At 40.0% G+C, this 20,606-nt stretch overlaps 1 long non-coding RNA gene across 4 annotated transcripts; it reads left to right on the top strand.

Annotated features, from left to right (window-relative positions):
- Positions 1 to 1,861: 1,861 nt before the first annotated feature.
- Positions 1,862 to 19,128, top strand: LOC129208256 (uncharacterized). Of its 4 annotated transcripts, XR_008577743.1 has the most exons (5): positions 1,862 to 2,078; positions 9,562 to 9,719; positions 12,582 to 14,386; positions 16,219 to 16,263; positions 17,542 to 19,128. It is a non-coding gene; the product is annotated as an uncharacterized LOC129208256 (long non-coding RNA). The 4 variants fall into 4 exon arrangements; XR_008577742.1 differs by having other exon boundaries at positions 14,200 to 14,386; positions 16,219 to 19,128; XR_008577741.1 differs by having other exon boundaries at positions 14,140 to 14,386; positions 16,219 to 19,128.
- Positions 19,129 to 20,606: the final 1,478 nt, after the last annotated feature.

Here is a 20,606-nt window from a genome sequence, read left to right as displayed (position 1 = left end):
ATCTGAGCTTAATTATCTGGGGTTTTTTTGAGCAAGGAGGGAGACCTGCATTAGGGTTCTCATTTGGCAGCAAGGGAAACAGCTCAAAGGCTGCAGGCTTGGGGTCTCCAAGGAAGGCAGCTGCTCTTGTTTTCCTGTGCGTAGTGACAATCTCAACGCATCTTTGCAGAGTACTGATAGGCTCCATCAGTTAGGACGTATCTTGTCCTTATGCAGAAAGCAGATTACTACAGGAAAACAGGCTAGACATGACATTTGCTGGTTCTGGGTGGGTGGAGCAAAATGGAAAGCCCTTCTGAGCACCAGAGCATGTGAAAAATTGTACAAACTGTAGAAAAAAATTCCTAGGTTTGAATAACATTGGGTTCACAGAGAAAACAAGGCCAAGCTACTTCGGGTATTATGTCCATAGACACACAAAAATTGTGGAAAGGCTCCTCTTTTTTTACTACTTTTTATTTTAAAATGGGTCAGTTGAACTTAGTCCTATATTCTCAAATCTGCTGCAAGGCTCCCTGAGATAGCCTGAGAACTGAAATGGGAACTTTCTCACCTGCCATTTGAAAAGGACATAGCATTGGATTTTCACTACAACAAAAAATCAAAAAGGCTGGAAGGGCTGCCCTGCTGGCTAGCACAGTCCCACTCCCTCTCAAGTACCTGCACTGGCTCTGCCTTTGCCTGGACACCACAAGCTCCGGTGCACCCATCCAACCATCTCACCCATAGCCTCTTTACAACCTCGTTCATACAGGCCCTCCTGCAATGCCTCAGTAGCTAAGGTGACTGTGGAGCTGTGCAGGACAGGAGCTTGCAGAGGAAGGAGTTTTGATCAGTCTTTGGAAGTTTTATTGGTTTTAATGTAAGTTTAGGCTTCCCACCCAATATTCTCACATGCAGGCACATTTGTTGGCAAAGGCCTGACATGCTGCCTGACTCCAGCTCAAGCTGAGAGCACCCAGTACCTTAAAGTCAAGTCTTGCACATTTTAAGAGGGCTCTCAGGGTTGAACAAGCTCAAAAGCCATGAACACCATTGATGTCAGTGCAAGTTTTCTACTGCATGGTATCAACCTGTTGTTTACAATGGCTCTCACTAGAAGAAATGATTGAATGATGAGGAGAAATATATACAGAGATGTAGGAAAAGAATAATTAAATGTAATAATTGACTGTAGTGCTAAGGAAAATGGACAAGCTTCAACATGCTTCCTATACTGTGAAACACTTGGGCAAGTACAGGGTGGCCTGTTTTGAGAACTGCCAATAAATACATTCCATGAATCTACACAAACTAGAAGATGACTAACTGGCAGACACAATTATAGTTTTATAGAATTTGCAGTTTATGGAGATAACTACTGTTTAGAGCTGTTACTCCTACAGTTCATTTATTTCTCTTCTAGGTGAGCATTTGATTTTTCCATTTATGTCCTTTCAGCTCTTTACACGCCTGCTCACTGGGATGTAGGAAACCCAGATCTTTCCAGCCCATGAAGAGTAACAGGTCTTCCCAGGTCAGTCTTCATGAGCCACAGAAGTGACATGAGACACTCACTCTAATCAGGGAACAAGTATGATACATTCCAGAGTACTTGAGACAAGGCACCAAGACCTCCATTAACTCATTGTCAGTTCTTACACTGCATGGCACTGTGTTTAGATTGTTGGCAACACAACGCACAGACGCAGAGACTGGAATGAGGGGCAGAAACAGAGGTGGTGGCTAAAATCAGAATAGACTAAAAAGGTAACTGACCTTGATCATAGTTCTCCCAAATTCCTACTGGCTTAGCTGCTTATCTGTAGGCATCTTCGTAAGTACCTTCTCAGTTATTGATTAAAGCCTGTTAACTCAGCAGCAGCAGGGAGATGGGACAGACACTGAAGTCCTCCCATGTGTATTATTGCTGCAGAAGAATCACAAAGGAACATCTTGGCACCCATACCTCCATTTCCTGAACAAATCTGACAACCAGATTGACCGACAGAATTGCCTAGGCTATTTGTCCAAGAGGTACCTCTTCAGACTGTCCTGAACCTGGGATCCTGGCATAATAGACAGACTCCACTGTGCAGGTCAGTGGCATTTAAATTAAAAAAGAATTAAGATGATCTATCTTAAGATTTTTTTAAATATACTTAAGAACAATACAGATGTTTCTGAAGTTACTTGTGTGGGGAAGTGTTGAAAAAATCTACTGCATTATATAGAGGAAATTAGAAGAGGAAAATGAACATTCATGCACACATTCCTTCCTTACCGAGTAGAAGGAAAACAGAGTAAACATTCTTCTCAGATAGGAGGATTCACAGGATTTGGAGTCCAACCAGCTTCCATTCCAATTAGTGAACAGATACCAGTAGACAGGAGTTTAATCAGACCTCAAATTATTCTTAATATCAATATACAAAATGTAGTACTGCATAATTGAGCCTGATTTTACTGCATGTGATACAGAAAAGGGACACAAATTTGGACCTTCCCAATTCATAAGCTCTCACTTCCATGCTCTTCAGACTTACCAAATGAAGACACACTAAGACAGACGAGTTTGTGTTCTGAACAAATCTGCGTTCCCCAGAGTTGGCATATAAATTTTGCCTCTTAAAGCTATAGCAGCCACAAAGCTTGGGTATATAACCAAGTGATAAACTTCCAGGCTATTCAGGTACATTTTGTTTGGAGACGGACTCCAACTGGAACCTCACTTTATATCACCTTCCCCAGTTCAGTGTCTAAACCAGTTTTTGTTAAGCTTTTCAACCTGTACATATTTGTGTAATTTCAACTCCAATGACACAGCCAAGCATGTACAACTCTGCAAGAGATACTCACATTTCTGCTCTTACTGGGAGTGATCAGAACAGTTTTAACAAAGTGTTTTGAATGAAAACAAGTATATTAAAGAGCTGTATTAAGTATTTTCACTTTTTCAGATTAACAAAAAGCTGGTTTTCAATCTATTAGGATTTTTTCTTTTTCTTTCCTTCGTATTTTTAGCAACAAAGTGAAAAAAGAGAAAATGGGGGGATTACAGTTTGTTCTCTTTCAATGTCTGAGGAACTGGAGTGAGCTGAGCTCTTCAAAGTTCCATTAGTCCCCCAACAATCTGTAAATACATATCCTTATTTATACATTAACAACTCATTTTTCTCTCCCACACAATAATTTCTCATCAATTATTGCCAACACGATGAACATTTTCTGTTCTCCTGCCCTAAGCCATATATCTCTTTACTTGCAATCTATCCATTCCAGAGTGTATCAGGAATCCACTACTGCTTCAGAAATATTTTTGAATTTGTAGGAAGATACTACAGCACCTATCTGCTGTTCCTGAAAAATATCAGTTTCTGCTTGTACCACCATCTTTCTGCAATGAACTAAGCCAACAAATCCACTTACGTATTGCTCAAAAATCTTTAAACAGAAAACATGGTCTAAGTCTATATAATCATAAAGAGCATAGAGAAAATGAACAGGCAGTTTATTTGCCATTTCTCTAAACCATGAAAATGTTGGGGGACATTATACATTATCATTAGGCAGACTGGATAGGGTTTTTTCCCCCACACTGTGCAGGTTAGCTGTGGAACTCATTGCCACAAGATATGGATCCTTGAAACGTGCAATTAAAAAAATATTGAAAAATATATAGAAGGGAAAAAAATACACTAATCAAGGACTATTAAACCTACAGACCCACTCAGCTGCTCCTTGCCAAGCATTAGGAGAATATAGTAGAAAAGCAATTAATATATTTCTCCCACCCTATCGTTCCCTCCTCAGCATGCATTATTGACCACAGAGCGACAAAATGCTGGGCTGAAAGGACCTCTAGTCTGCCAAAAGCAAGGCCATTCCTATACAAACAGATGCCCTAATCCTAGCTGAGGCTGGGTTTAATTTCTCTTAACAGGGAAGCTGGTCCACAGCAATAGTGTGAAGCTGATGAAATTCAGAGACTGTTTTCCAAGCCATGGATTTCTTATATGGTGCTGCTGAAGTAATGGAAAGGCCATATAAACTGGAGAGTGTGGGGAAAATTCCCGGTACAATGTGCCTCTCCCTACATTTGCCTCAGGCTTTTGAAACTCATTTCCATAGTAATTTCCTTCTCAACTTGACATTGCTTTGCTCCTAGTTCAATGAATACCTCCCCTGTTTGGTGAAATTCCTGCTAGGATACAGGATGTGAGCGCTTAATACAGTTTGCATTCAAATTACATTTCTATGCCTTCTTCAGGACACATACTTTTAAATTCCAAAGTACTGGTCAACACCTTAAAGAAAAACAAAATTGCTGAAGCAAAACACCACTTCCTGGAATACAGCATGAATTCTCAATTAGATTATAACTTAACCTGTGCTCATGCACATTAATAGAGTAAACAAGGAGCTTTCCATGCACTGCACAAGAATCAAATCTCAATTGCTGTCCCTGAGCACAGACTGCTGAAGCCCAGCCATATCAACTTCTTCATGAATTCATAAACCAGCATCATTCAATTGTCACTGCATGCATCAGGATGGATAGAAATTCTTGCAGCCAAAGCCACAACCTATTATTTTACAAGACAGCATAGCTCTCAGTGTTGGACAGGGATGTAAACCCACAATGTTTCAACCTAAAAAAAATTAGACTTGCTCTGATCTCCCATAGATGCTGCACTTCTGCTTCAGACCTCACAAATTTCTTTAGAAACAAATAATTCTGTCCTATGTAAAAGGAGCCTGAGGACAGAGAAAAGCTTGCAGAAAACTATGGAAGCCAAGAAACACCTGGAAGGAGGAGAGCACGAGTACCTGTTTGGGCATTAGCAAGAGAACGGAGACCAGGGGCTGCAAAGGAAGCTACCTGCAGCCAAACTGCCTCCTGCTCAGGAGTCCCACAGGTACTCCTTGTTCACTGCTCCACTTTGCTGCCTCTCAGCCAGTTCTTGCCCTGCAGCAGCTCTGAGCCCCCTCAGGCACCTCCAGGTCTGATACTGAATGGGCACGACACAGTCTGTCTTACAGAAAAAATTGTGTCAGCATATACTCTGGCTTCAGCACAAAAAAGATGGCAGTTACATTCGTCAGCATACACTGGAAGGCGTTTAGAGACTAGAAACATCCAAAATCTTAAAATAAAATAAAAAGTTTGAGGCTGGGTGACTGTGCTGAGATGATGCAGAGAATGCAAGTGAAGCTTATGATGCTCTTGTCTTAAAGTTTGTTTCTCAATACTGTAGGTTATTTTGCTAAGTCATGTTGTGATTCCCAAACCAACACTAAGACTTGAATAATATACCTGCTTACGAATAATATACTGAAAACAGTTATAGAGACTTCATAAAAGAAAAATATCTTGCATTACTGTACCCATTAAAGTGTCACCTTTTAGGTGATCTCAATCTATTAAATTGAAGTCAATGAAAGTGCTGACAAGCCCCTCTTGAGACCAAGCACAATTCCTTGGCTAAATGGTATACAAAGGACAAAGTGTAAAAAAAAAAAAAAAAAGGTTATCCATTTAAGCACCCTTGCTAGAAAGAAAGAATAGAAAAAGTTAAAACTTATTGCCTCTCTTTCCTGCTCTATCCATACAGTCTTACTCCCTTTGTGCCTGCTGTGGTATCCATTCGATTCCTGGAAGAGCTGATTCAGCTCACTAAACCAACAGAAAAACATCCCAGCTGAGAAACAAACATGTGAATAGAACTCAGACTTGAAAAAAAAATCTTTCTGTAAAATGTCATTTTGATTGGAAAACGGATTATGGACTAAGCACAACTTCTTGAGAATGTCTGTTTTCTGCAGAACATTTCAGGTTTGTCAAAAATGAAGACTGTCTTCAAGTCAAACAAATTATTCAAGGAAAACATGGAAATTGGCTCCAGAAGGGATGGAAGAGCCCACTGTTCTGACCAGTGCTTCTGTGAAAGTTTTCCTTCTCTTGTCTCCTAGAGCACACAGCTGAAAGGTCTCTAGGTTGCAAAGGCTGATATGGCAGAGCATAGGCACAGGAATGAGCACAACTATAGAGAAAAGCCAAAGGACATTAAAACTCTAAACAAACCCACAGAAGGCTTTGTTAGGGACATCACTATCAACGGCTGTCATCTTCTGAGTGAGAAATCCCATTCCACTTTCTATGGAGGCTATTTCCTTAAAATAAAGAAGCCCTACAATGAGAAGAAATATATGTATTTTTTCCATGCCACATAGCATCCATATTTGTCCTGAACTTGATAGATTCCTGAAGAATGACAAGGCTTTTAAACACATACCATACAAGGAAGTGTTTATTTGATGGGCACTGCTGTCACTGTTAGCTGTGACTACAGGGCACGGGGAATCTCTCAAGTATACATGACCTAATGGTTATAGCTGCATGTGGCAATGCTTGGTAGGAAGAAAGCACTGTTGCAATGCAACACATTTAAAAGTGTCATGAGGAAACATTCCTCCTCCACAGGGGCATCTGGAGTGCAGTGCCTTTTTTCCATGATAGATTCAGTGACAGGATAAGTCTCCCAGTTGGAGGCACTGACCTGTTTTTATCTGTCATTCTTCTTTATGCCATCTCCCTTTTTTTTATAGCTAAATAAGGGTATACATGAAGAGCCAGGATGTTAAAGTAAAAGGACTTAATGAAAATAGCTTTTTTCCTCCTATCCCATCTGCCACAGGCTCAACACAAAATGTGGTAATGGAGGAACATAGGTCAGGTTTTTTCTTTGTGCGTGTGTTTGGGGTTTTGGGGGGGAGTTGGGTTTTGTTTTGGGTTTTGGGGAGGTGGGGGGGGGGTTGTTGGGTTTTTGTTGGGGTTTTTCTAATGTTTCTGTAGTTGAAACAGCTTCTAAAATGGTCTCGGGTCATAACTTAAGCATGTGCGGAACTGAGACAAACCAGTGGTCCATCTGGTCCAGGATCTTGTCTCTGACAGAGGATAGTATTGGACATTTCCCACTAAAGGGCCAAAAGTGAACAAATTAAGAAATTATGAGTGCTTAGTTAGTGGACTGCCTGTTCTTAAGGAAAAAGTCCTTCTTGAAAACCACTAGTTAGAGCTCAGGGTCCCAGAATTAAAATATATAACAAATAACTGTATGCATTTTTTTGGAATAATTTGTAACTCTGCAAGTACTTCATGTTTTGAAAAATAAGGTGAAACTAAAAAGTGCATACTACTGCTCCTTTAGAGATGCGGAAGCAGCAAAATGCTGGAACGGCTACACGTAGGGTTATTTGTAAGTTCATCCCTGGGGCTGATCTAGGCACCTGGGATAATGACATTTGAAATGCAACAATAGCAAGTGGTGTGACTAGACATATGCCAAGGAAAAGCACTTAAAGCCACACCCCATGCTACGAGGATGAGCAGGGTTGTTCCGTGACATCGTTACAACACTGTAACTGGGCTATATGTCTAAGGTTATATTCTTGTTAGAACATGAATCAAAGTCCCAGCCATACTGCATATTTTAATCATGCTGTAATTGCACCAGGGGACAACAGTAAGATAACCAGGTCCTAAGATGCAGACATATTTGAGGTGGAGTCAAAGAGAGCAAGAGAATATCCAGGAGTAGAAAAGACAGCACAGTTGAAGCGCCTTAGGGGGAAAAGACTCATGTCTGCCAGAAAGTCAGAATAAAATGGGGCTTGGATAGAAATCTCGTGATAGATTTGTCAGTGCAGCAGTTTGTTAGGTTTACTTGCAGGTATAAATTCATTAAAACTTGCTCTGGTTTAAAAAAAAAATCAACCAAACAATATGCCTTGCAGTGGAAGCAAAAGAAGTATGCCCTATAACAAGAACAGAGGATTGGTGAGACTTCTCAAAGTCCGTATCAGATAGTTTTTGACTTTCCTTACTATAATATTCCTCTGGAGGAACCCATGTTTCAATAGGCTATTCCCTCAAAAGCACTGGAATAATCTTTTTATCTTGCCTTTACCCAACAGGCTGTTCCTAGCATACTGTGGCGTCACTCCTCTCCATGAAACTGTTTCTACAAAAAACAGTGTTGCAGAAGGGAATCAAATCAAATATCATAGCTGTGCTTAAAAAGGAAAAGTGAAAGGGAAAAAAAAAGGATACAGAGATAAGAATTTGTATTACGCAGGCTAACAAGGCACCCCTCTGGAATCAGTGGAAATTCTTCAGATGCTGGATCAGGCCAAACGTGCTTACTTTTATGGTGCTGAGTGTTTGACAGGTATCTTTATTTACTGCATCTCTGTTGACCAGGTACTTATTCATTAACTGCTCTTCTTTATTTAGGTATTTATCCTCACTCTAATAGCCAAAGGTTCCATTATTTATCAGGTTGAGATAAAAGCCAGATCTCAGGGTTCAATAAGAATTATAAATAGAGCTAATACATGACCAAACTACAGCCTTGAGAATTATCTCCAAGTTTCAAAATATACAAAACGGCAAGCAGGAAGGAGTAAAAGTATTGATTTGCCTTCATGCAGCTTTTCGTGTAATACCCATACTATATAGCTACATAAAGAACAAGTAGTAATGTTATTTTTTTTTGTTAAACATGCAGAAGTGCACACATAGGATGCAGGATGACAGAATATGACAGTAGGAACTGAAGCATAACCATGATTCCAAAGCAACTGCTAACAGGAAGCCCAAGCTCCTAAGCAGGAAAGCGCTCCAATGTGACACTCTTTTAGAATCATAAAATCATTTTGGTTGGAAAAGACCTTAAAGATCATCAAGTCCAACTGTTAACCTAGCACTGCCAAGGCCAACCACTAAACCATGTCCCTAAGCACTGCATCTACACATCTTTTAAATACCTCCAGGGATGGTGACTCAAACACTTCCCTGGGCAGCCTGTTCCAATGATTGATAACCCTCTCAGTGAAGAAATTTTTCCTAATATCCAATCTAAACCTCCCCTGGTGCAATTTGAGGCCATCTCCTCTCATCCTATCACTGGTTACTTGGGAGAAGAGACCAACACCCACTTGGCCACTTCCTTTCAGGTAGTTGTAGAGAGTGATGTCTGCCCTCAGCTTCCTTTTGTCCAGACTAAACAACCCCAGTTCCCTCAGCCACTCCTCAGAAGACTTGTGCTCAGACCCTTCAACAGCTTCGTAGCCTTTCTTTGGACACGCTCCAGCACCTCAACGTCTTTCTTGTAGTGAGGGGCCCAAAACTGAACACAGTACTTGAGGTGCAGCCTCATCAGTGCTGAGTGCACAGGGCGACAATCACTTCCCTAGTCCTGCTGGCCACACTATTTCTGATACAAGCCAGGATGCTGTTGGCCTTCTTGGCCACCTGGGACACATATAATGTCATTTCTACTCTTTCCCTACAAGTCCATTATTGACCATGGACTGAGATTGAATACTGGGCTAAACTGGCCTCTTGGTGAACCCCATACAGCCATTCTTGTGGTGATAAGCACTATTTACCTGTTTTTTAAAAGATGATGAAAAAAGCTCTTCACTCTACTGACCTTTCTTTGAACAAGACTACAAAGCAAGAAATAAAGATGAGAGAATTCAGGGCACTTGATATCTTGGGTTCATATTTTTCAATAGATACCAGAAACACTGAAGTTACCTACAATCTCAGAAGAGTTCCCCAGAGTTTACACACTCCCTAAGAAATATCTGAAATGCAATGAAACTCCAGAGGAACTCTTGGTCATGCCTTCACTTGCTCTGATGCAGACCCAGCTGAAGACCAGGACTCAAAGGTATTGCTATGGAAAAGCTACATGCAAATCATCTTATCTAGCCTAAGACTGGGAGAAAGGGGTTGCTCCCATCCTGAACTGCATCCAAGCAGAGTCAGCTTTTGCACTTTTAATCTGAAGGCATTTCAGAGCAAAGGTGTGTCAAAGCTCCTTCCTCAGCTGTCCATGTCAAAGTAGGGTAGAGTCTCTACCCATATTGGACAAACTTAAAAAAAATCATATCAGATAAACCACCCCAAATTTCAGACTGCTTAGCCAAAGCTTGTCTGAATGAGCCAGGTCTCTTTGGCAAGTGAAAACTGGGCTGGATATCTTGCAACAACACCCTTTCTTGAAGCAATCAGCCACTTCCAAAAGTTTTGCCCATTCCTGCACAGCATATGAGGGCAGCCATCTTAGAGGAAGTAAAAGAAGCATCTGGGAGAACCCAGCAACCAAAAGCAGCGTTATTCAAAATTATGAACTATCATGCCATATACCAGAATCCCACTGCAATACTGGATAGGAAACAAAAAGACAATTCCTTAAATTGAGAGGTAGCAGAGGAAAAGAAAAAATCCAGCCTGTGGCCAGAGCTGCACCTACTTTGTGTTGGTTGGAGCAGTCTTTAGCCGCCTTTATCTTGAATGTCAAGGTGTGGCTCATGTAGCTAGCGCGCCCTAACATGCAATGCACATCTAGATTTGTTCTTATCAGATCAAAATGGAGCACTGCTTGCTGGGACCCGTAGTCTCTGAGGGCCATATCTCTTTATAAAAAGACAGAGGGCCACAGGGCACATCACAGAACTCTGCAGATCGCATGTGGCCCTCCCACAGTTAGTTTGCAACATCACACACTGCCAGAAGAAAGATCAGATTGGAATCTGGGCTGCCAAGGCAACAAAGACTGAAAATATTACAAAGACAGATTTTTCAGCTTAGGCAATGCAGAGAAAGAAAACTGAGATAAGCGGGTTCTCCAGCAGGTACATTGCACTTGTGCTTTTTTCCTCCATATACTAACAAAGCAATAGCCATGTCTTTCATTGCAATCAACACTGACACAGTACAAAAAAAAGAAGGGTGGAGAAATACCTTTGCTCCCTCAAAAACTAAAACAAGTTGTTAATAGCCATCTGATCATCTCCTCCTTTCACAACAAAAGAGTTTAATATCACCAGTTCAGAATATTGGAGACCTGTGTCTGCCAATCCCCTGGTTTATATTTGCATCTCAACTCCTGCTTCTCTAAGCAAGCAGGCCCATCACTTCAGCTCAACAACTGGCAGTATTGTTTGGGAGTTTTTTGTTGTTGGGTTGTTTGTTGGGTTTTTTTGTTTGTTTTGGGTTTTTTAAATTATTATTTAAGCAAATCCCTTAAGAGTTAAACTGCATTTTACATTGATAGCATGACAGCTTTTGGGATACATTACTTGAGATGGCATGGGGCTTTTTACTTGTTTTGTGAATAAGAAAATAGAAATACCTAGGGAAAGCTTGGTTTGAAGCTGTTTCTCAGCAATCACTGTTAATGCTTAAATGCTTTTTCCCTTTAAAATGCAAAATTTGGAAACTATTCCTCTTGTCACTTACTTGAAAAGGCAATGACTTTCCCGAGTATACCTGGCATTAATGTGACTCTTGAACCACAGATGTCATACAAAAAAACCCCCCAAAATCAGGAGCTTGCAAACTGAAAACAGAGCAAAAGAGTTTTTCCATGTATACCACAGTCCTACCTTTCCCTTTAGTTCATCTCCTGGCCTCCTCAGTTTCCCCACTCCTTTCCTGTGCTTTCACAGAGTTTTAGAACTAGAAGGGACCATTAGGAGTCAGTTGATCTGCCTGCATCTGTAACATAGGCCATAGTATTTTAGTCTTCACTTGAGCTTTTCCTTTTCTGTGTCGTGACTGTCATCCTCATCTGCCTGTCTGCTCAGGCAGACATGTGACCTGAGAGGAATAATTTTCATTTGGCTAATGACATCCACTCCCAGAATAAGTGCACCAGATCAACAAAAAGAACATTCACAGCTGCTTTCTTAAATATTTTGACATATTAGAAGAAAAGGAAAGTCCAGAAAACATGATAAAAATATTGTTACTACACAGTAACACTGGTTATCATAATCATCAGCATAGTCAATGAATTTACAATGTCACTTAAGAAATCTAGCAGAAAATCTCATTATATAGGTGTTCGTCACCCCACGACAACTGCAAGAGTGTCAGATATACACTCAGGAACAAAAATTAGAGGTACTATCCTTATTACTTTAGGGCTGGATTCCACATACATAAGATTTCTGATCAACTTTATATGAGTTACATTCATCCACCAGTACGAAAGAAACTTCAGTCTCATTAATAGACACCTCTGATTTGAGTAAAATGTCTATTACTACTTAATAATCAAAGATACTTGAAGAAGAGAAAAACCTGTGTGGAAAAGCCCATCATGCAAAGAAACAGGAATAGTCACATCTATGTCACATAGACAACATATGCAGTTTCCCTCCCAATTTCTAAGATTAGAAAGACTATAACAAACATTAGCATGTGCTCCTAATTTGACTCCAGTCTGGTGGGCTATCCTAGTTGGCAAATGCCAGTTCAGCATTGCACAAGGGCAAGGAATTAAGTTGTGTTTGTCAGGTTCCCAATCTCAACAAAAATCTAAAGATGCCACTCAGAGCTATTGTGCATTCTGACTTTGTGAAGTCCAATCTCCTCAAAAAAAAAAAAACAAAACCAACACAAAAACAAAAGAACAACAGGAACACAGCCATTCAGAAACTATTTCTTCCAAGAAACCGGTTAAGGGAATGAGTCACAAAAACTCTGAATAGCATTTCCATTTCATTTACCTCCCTTACTCCAGGAGCTCTTTGTTATGCATCCAAGCCAGAGACCAGCGGCCATGAGAACTTGTTGGCTCCTTCCCTGCATTATCTCATTTCTGGGCCAGAAGGTACAGCTAAGCAGCACCAGATGGCCATTGGAGGCTATCCAGACATACATCAAGGTAGCTTCACCCAATCCCCAACAGGCAATCAAGAGTTTGCTCAGGAGGAGAGGAAGGCAGAAGGATGATACGCTGGCATGAAGGGCCACTGCAAGAAAGGCCGGTCAGCCTACATCAAAAAGGACTGCCTTTGCCTAATGTTAGTCATACTTACTTTCAGTTATAAAACTAACAAGTTCCTAGCTACTTACCACTAAAGCTCATCCCTCAGCAAGTGGCACCTAATTGCAAGCACATCAAATAGTCCAAAATAACTTCTGATTGAAATATACCGGAACTGTGCTTTGCATCTACATTTTGCACCATTCAGATGACAGCAAAATTTGATTACTGTCTCTGCTGCAGCATTAATTCATACTGACACTTCAGAAAACTCAAGACATTAAACACATTTTAAAAATAAGATTTTTATGTATACATAATTATAATACTCTCAAATCTTTGTTAAACTGTGGCCATTTCTGGTGAGATGTGGAAGACATTGCACATGATTTAACACTGTACTGTACCAAAAACTTGAGGGGAAGTTTCAATAGAGAGAATGCGCAAACTGACCAGGAACTCAGCCAGAAGAGCGAGTGCTCTCCTTCCTAGTGCTCTGTATGCACCCTATTGAATGGCGCAGCATCCCTCAGCATCACAATTACACACAGTTTATAGCTTTTAGGAAAGATAAATTATACAAGCAAAACTATTTGCAGCATTCAAGTTACCTCACTTAAGGCTATTTCAAGTGTGTTTATGCTGCTATGCATCTATTTATGTGACTGAAATGCACACAGATTTTCTAGAAAAAGGTTTTCAAATTAATGGAAGAAGGCTACTAATTAATACTTCCTAATTAAAACTTTTTCTATAGCAAATATATTGTTTCTGGAAACAAAGTCCTGACACAGAATATCTACATAAGAACAGAAAGTGTGGTTGTGTACCTAATACTTTACAAGTATTAATGCCAGTAAGGCAGAAATTGTTTTCTATAAGCTAGTGATCGACATTAAAAATTCAGTACTCAGAGCACACAGTTACCCAGTGGAATATAAGACAGAACAGTTATTTCTAAGAGCTAGGAAAAACATAGTGTCTATTATAATTTCTCAAAAGAATACTATAAAAATGCCTTTCTATATGCCCCTATAAATCCAGTAGCAGATCCATTACTTAAATTTTGTAGCAAAATCATTTCTACTTTTGTTTAACCAGCATTAATTGAATTTCCTTTAAGTTACTACAATTGCTCATCTTTTCAGATTGATAATTATAAAAGAAAACACCTGCAAATGCCTACAAAAATAAAGATTAATTAGATGGCTCTGGATAAAGAATACCAGTGTGGAAATAACAAGTTACCTTACACATTCATTAATTTCTAAAGGCTTTCTTTGGATTATTGGGTTTTGTTTTTCCTGTTTAGGAGCGTACCTATTTTACACAGCATTTCATTATTTTCCCTGCTATGTCTTTTCTGCTGAAGATGATAAGCTATGTACCCAAGCAACATCCCAGTATTAGGTCTCCTGCCACCTATAGCTGTAAAGATCTGTCATGCCAGGAGAGCAGGGCCAGTGCTAAAGCCCCCAGCAGCAATGTCCTTCCAGACAGCACTTCCAAGGCCATCTCTGTACGGATTGCATGTGCTGCCCTCCCGGAAGAGCAAAAAGGTAAATCACTACTGTAAGTTTGTTCTGTGAAAGGAATCTATAATTACTGCTTTTGTTTAAGCCATGGAGACTAGTGTGATATTTTTAGTAGGAGTCCTGGGAATTTCAGGAACTGTTTTTATTTTTCACTTGTGTGCAGAGGGAAAGGGGGTTGTGGAATCATTTCTCTAAGTTCACATGTGCCAGATGCTATTGAAAAAGCAAGAAAATCAAGAGGATTAGAATTCCATTATATACTCTATACATACACACATCTTTATATATTCCAATATTGCCATCAGCACAGTAGTAGTAAGACAATCCAGCCATGGGTTTTGGTTTTTCTCCCTCTTTCCTGAGTACAAGGCAAGGATAACACAGGTCCCAGAGTTTCAGCTCAGTGCTGGACCCCCTCCCTGTCAGAATCCAAATGCACCAGACCTGCCAGATCAACAGATCACACTGCATCTTGCACACAGTGAGCCCATAAATGGGCCCATTGCTACAGGGCATCACGTGCCAGGTAAAATACCTGGCACTTTTGGTGTGGAAGTAAGAGTATTGCGTGAGAAGCAGGAAGCCTGGAAGCCAGCAGGGCTTTCATCCACTTAAGGGATGAAAGCAGGGCTGATAAAAGCTGCCACATTCACTGCAAGCCGTGTAAAACTCTGGCACAGGAGTCGATTGCACGTCTAATGCTAAATGTGCAGAGCTTGGCAAATCTTGGCAAGAAAGTTAGTAATCTGAGGAAAAACAAGAGAAAATAGGTCAGTGGTAGAACTAAACTCCAAAGATTTTCCATAAGAAAAATTATAGGCAGCAAAGCCACCACATTCAGTGCAGCAGGCAGGTGTTTTGTTACATGCCTATAAAATACACGCTCTTGTCAATTGGTAGCTTTGGATTCTAGGCCAGACTCACCCCCAAAAGCAACGGTCAGTTAGTATTCACCCAGAAGCCGCTCACATACCAGAGAGAGTAAAGAAATATACCTCCACTCAGGAAGTTTAGAGAAGTGGCAGAAGGGCATGGAAAATCCAAATAAAAGATCCTATTTTGTAGACCACTTTTCACTTGTATATATGTACTCAGGAGTTGCACTCCTGTCCATCATGACTGAAAATTTCCTGTACATGAGCTTTGGAACTGAGCACCCAAATTGTGATGCACAGCTGCATTTTGGTAGTCCTTGCTGAAAAAGATCAAAACCAAATGGTAAAGGAAAAACAACCAGTACATTTGAACACATTATCAAACTGGATTTACTTTTGTGCTACAAATCACCCAGCCCTTTTCAGCCTCATCATTCTCTGAATTACCAGATGACGATGTAAACAATTATTTTAAGTGCCTCTAAGAATGTGAGAATCCTCTCTCTAAAAAATGCTTCTGCTTTGATGATACAGATTGCTAACACGGCTTGTTTTTATGTTTTCAAGAGTATTATAACAGCACTTCACTAGGCAGCCTCATCACGGTTCCTGATGACAAAGTAGTTTGTCATTATCAGAGTCTGCCCATAATTCTGATGTTCCTGTTCCATTCAGCTTCAAATCCAGATGAGGCAAACACAAACAATCCAAAGATCACTTATTTTTACACAGGTAGCTCTCAAATTTCAGACAGTCCTAAAAAACTGAACAGTACCCAGTCAACATTCTTCTCACCGAGACAGAATCTCTTCTGCTCATTCAGAAACTACTGCTAATGTCTGCACAGCAAGCTCACTTGTCCCAAAAACCAGGAAAGATCACAGCACAGCTATGAAGGGGTTGGGGATATTGTATGCTGACAAATGTCAAAGCTGCCTTGGAATTTGCCAACTGTAAACCATGTGTTCCTTTCCCTTGCAGAGAGCCTCAAAAAAGGAAGAGGCAGCTAGTTTGTGATCTGCTCAGGTATTTCTGCTATGCACCTCAGCCAGCCAATGTGAATCATTTTCTGACAGACAAGTTATGCAATGTCCCAAAAACTAAGTTGCAGGCTAGTCTATGGGAAAGGAGTAGGTCTTGTTACAGGTAAGGGCCATCACATACACAAAACAATGTCCAAGAGTGAAAAATGTGAACAACAACAACGACAAATAGAACTTGTGTCTCCGAGAACTTTTTTGCTGTTAGGAATAAGCGGGAAGTGTGTTAGGATTCAGTAACATGCAGCACAGCTAGTGATTACTGGTGCAGTAATGCAATCAATGCAATTTGGTTTTGGGAAGCTTTAAGAGGAAGGTTACTGCAGAAGCACATGGCTCCATCATTAGACATGTGGGCCAGATCACCTGACCAAAGCCCACTTTGGCTACAAGTCATGTAAGCTGAAGTCCAGCCTGCACTGACCTGTAAGCATTCTGACCCTCTCTAGGACACAGAGATGACATAAGTCAGAAACTCTCCAGCCCTTCAATCCCTCCTCAGTCTTTTAATGCCCTTCGCAAAAGCCAGGGCATGTTCAAACTGCTGCTGCACTGCAGCTCTCTCCTTGGGAGCTGCAGGCAAGCAGGCAGAGGTGAGGCAGCTCTGCCTCACAGGGTATCAATCTATAAGGCAACAATAGGGAAAAAAAAAAAGCAAAAAATATTCTCCCCACTTCTTTCCTTTCCTGATATTCTGCACTATCTTGTTACTGCATTGACACATTGTCTATGCTGCCTTTTTTTTATTGGTAAAAGGGTTTGCTCTGGGTTTTAAAAGCCCAAGCCATGGCAGGTCACAGCAAAGCCAGCTGCCAGCAGAAATTACGTTTTCTCTAACTGTGCATTTTTCAAACTTGATCAGGTACCTGAACATCAACTGTGACTTTCATTTTTCTTGTATCACTCACAGTAGCAAAGGTCTCAAAGGTTAGATTATGCCTCCAGTTACACACGTACTGCTCCACAGAGTTTGTATTGCCCCCCCAAATAATACAGGGAAAACCTCAGTGGGGGTAGGGGAAATGGCATAGTGTAACAAGCTGTTCTTTGTTACTCTCTTGGGCAATGTGCAAAGCTGACAGTCAGAAATCTATTTTAACTAAGTTTCTTACGAGATCATTTACTAATTTTGCTATGACTCAAGCAAAATTCTACAGTCAATGTTTCCACAACTCACACATGATTTCTGTACATTCTTCTGTGTTTCCTGGGTATAGATGCATGTGAAGGATCACCTTTGCTTCGCTTTTCTTATTCCATACAGAAGGGAAACATTTCTGCCCCTACAGCAACAACTTGAGCTTTCGTCCTCTCAATCTCTCTCTAGAGGCCTGACTCCACATACAGGGAAGAAGTGGGGTTGAAATGAATGAATATTGCCTTCTTGGGGCCAGCTGAAGACAACTTAACCTTCATCTGCAAACAGGGACATCCTCACAAAGAATTACTCTCCTAGAGTCTCTTCCAGGGGGTTTCAGAAGCAAAAGGATTGGATATGAGGGCCTTCTATGAGCTACAAACCAGCAATGCAGTTAATCGCAGGGCGTTTTTCTGGATACAATGAAGCATCCTTTAAAGCCTGTAAATTCCTTTAAAACAAAGGAATTCAGAGTGAAAGCAGAGATGCTCTTCTCACCCTAAGCAGGAGAAGGCATCTCAGCTCATTTCTGTTGCATAGATGAAGTCAGGCACATGACTGGGGAAACACACTGGTAGCCTTGACCAAACCTATTTGAACGCAGTTGGCCTTCCTCTAGACTGCACAGAATGAGAACATATGCTGTAATTGTATTTTGGGGAAAAGAACTCTAGTTCAGATCAAAATATATACATTTTGTTGTGAAATGTTATGTTCTAAGGTAAAACTGTATTACAAAATGATGAAGCTTTATTAAGGTAGCCTAAAAACAGCAAGAAAAAAACCAAGAAACCTCCCAGCAGTATTTATTTAGCAGAATATCTGTGAAAAACATATCTTTTAGGAAGAGACTGTGTAAGGTATCAAACAATCTCTTATGTGAACAGGGAAAGCAATTCTAGCACAGCATGAAAGGTGTCCTCTTCAGTAAATAACGTCACATGCATGATGCTTTAAAAACATGTGAACACAAGCTGCATTTGCTATTATTTCTAAAAATAAAGCTTCAAGGATAGTTATTTGCCAAAGTAATACCTCTGCTAGCATTTAAACCACTTTGAACCATTATTACAGCTGAAGATGTCTGACCTTTGTTAAAATTATTAAGGATGAATGTTATTTTGCAGACAGTATTAGTGCTATAAGATGTTGATTGAGACTACCAAAAAAAAGACAGATCTTTGCCACAGAAGTTAAGATTTCCTACAACCACTGAAATATTTTTAAACCATAACAATAAACTATAACACAGTTGTGCTGGTTTTGGCTGGGACAGAGTTAGTTTTCTTCATAGTAGCTGGTATGGGGCTATGTTTTGGATTTGTGCTGAAAACAGTGTTGATAATAGAGATGTTTTAGTTACTGCTGAGCAGTGCTCACACAGAGCCAAGGCCTTTTCTGCTTCTCACACCACCTCACCAGTGAGTAGCCTGGGGGTGCACAAGAATTTGGGAAGGGACACAGCCGGGACAACTGAACCAAACTGACCAAAGGGATATTCCATACCATATGATGTCATGCTCAGCATATAAAGCTGGGGGAAGAAGAAGAAAGGGATGTTCGGAGTTACGACATTTGTCTTCCCAAGTAACCGTTACACATGATGGAGCCCTGCTTTCCTCGAGATGGCTGAACACCTGCCTGCCGATGGAAAGTGGTGAATGGATTCCTTGGTTTGCTTTCATTTACCTATTAAACTGTCTTTATCTCAAACCACTAGTTTTCTCACTCTTACCCTTCCAATTCTCTCCCCCATCCCAGCAGGAGGGTGGGGGGCATGTGAGCAAGCAGCTGCATGGTGCTTAGTTGCCAGCTGGGGTTAAACCGTGACAAGAGTGTGCCTTATTAAGCTACTGGGATATAATCCCAAGTGGAAAACCTACTCTGGACTGCAGTGAGAATTGGGTTAGACCCTTGATGCTCTGAAAGGCAAGAATAAAAAGCAAAACATTTTCTCTAATCACTTGCTAAGACATATCTTTAATAATTATATTAAACTTACGCATTTTCAAGTCTTATGTGTACGTGAATAGTGACAGTGGGGCTAGGTAAACATCCTGTGGAAAACATTAAGGCAAAAGAGATAGGAAAGCAAATAGTAATGGATTTTCTCCAACTATTCTTTACAAACATTACTGGACTATGCAAATAGAAATTTCTAAAAGGCTTATAACTTGACTAAATTCGAGGGACTTTTCACAGGAACAGCATGAGGTACGTTAATCATAAAAAATTTGCCCCTTATTCATCAAAAGATGTCAGGTATACTCCAAAGCACAAACACATTTCAGCTTTGTAAGAAACTATTCTACATTTTTCTCTATATTTACTGACATAGACAACAGAATCTGTTTTAGGTGTTGAAAAAGTTACAAGCCACTAAAATGAAGGTTCTACTAATTTCCAGTTATAAGCATTATTCCTTTAGGTTCTATAACAGGAAAAAAAAACAAACCAAACCAAAAACAAAAACCCTCCAGGTATACCAAGCTTTCAAGAACCCAAAACTTAAATAAGGAAATAATTTTGAAATGTTTTTTATTTGCTAACTTATATGTTAAAATGTTAAAAGTTACATTTCAGATCTTTCCCCAAAACTACCAGAGGTATATCAATAAATAACAAAGATGGAAATCAGCATTCCCATAATAATTTTAAATCAAGAACTTTAAGGTGAATACTTAATGAGATAAAATGTGATAATATACAAATAACTGACTGGAACACTACGAGTTGTGTGTAGCTCACATTTTCTTCTTTGTTATCAGGTTTTTCTAGAAAGCGATCTTTGTTCTGAGAGAGAAAATTAATGCTTATTATACTATTTATCTCTTAAACCATATCTTAAAACTGAGTAATTAATGAAAACTAAGAATGGACAGTCTCCAGTGTGTCTACCCTTGAACTCTACAATCAACAGTTCACAATTTTTTTTTCTTTCCACAAATGTTTGCTCCCAGATTCCCAATTTAACATGCTGTTCAAATTGTCTCACTCCTTCAATCCTTTTAAGCACAATTATAAAAACCCCACAAATATTTTCACAAAAAAATGTTAAACATTACAAGCTCAGGAACAGCTAAAATACATAAGGCAGCATGTAAATACTTATTTTCTCATCAGGCAATTTATTCTTTAAATCTAAGTGATGGTGATTATTTGTGGAGAGCAAGAAAAGGCTGAAAATGGTT

This window comes from Grus americana, chromosome 6 (assembly GCF_028858705.1).
Source record: "Grus americana isolate bGruAme1 chromosome 6, bGruAme1.mat, whole genome shotgun sequence".
Classification (NCBI taxonomy): domain Eukaryota; kingdom Metazoa; phylum Chordata; class Aves; order Gruiformes; family Gruidae; genus Grus; species Grus americana.
Note: the sequence above shows the minus strand (reverse complement) of the source record. Positions and strands in the feature narration are given on the sequence as shown.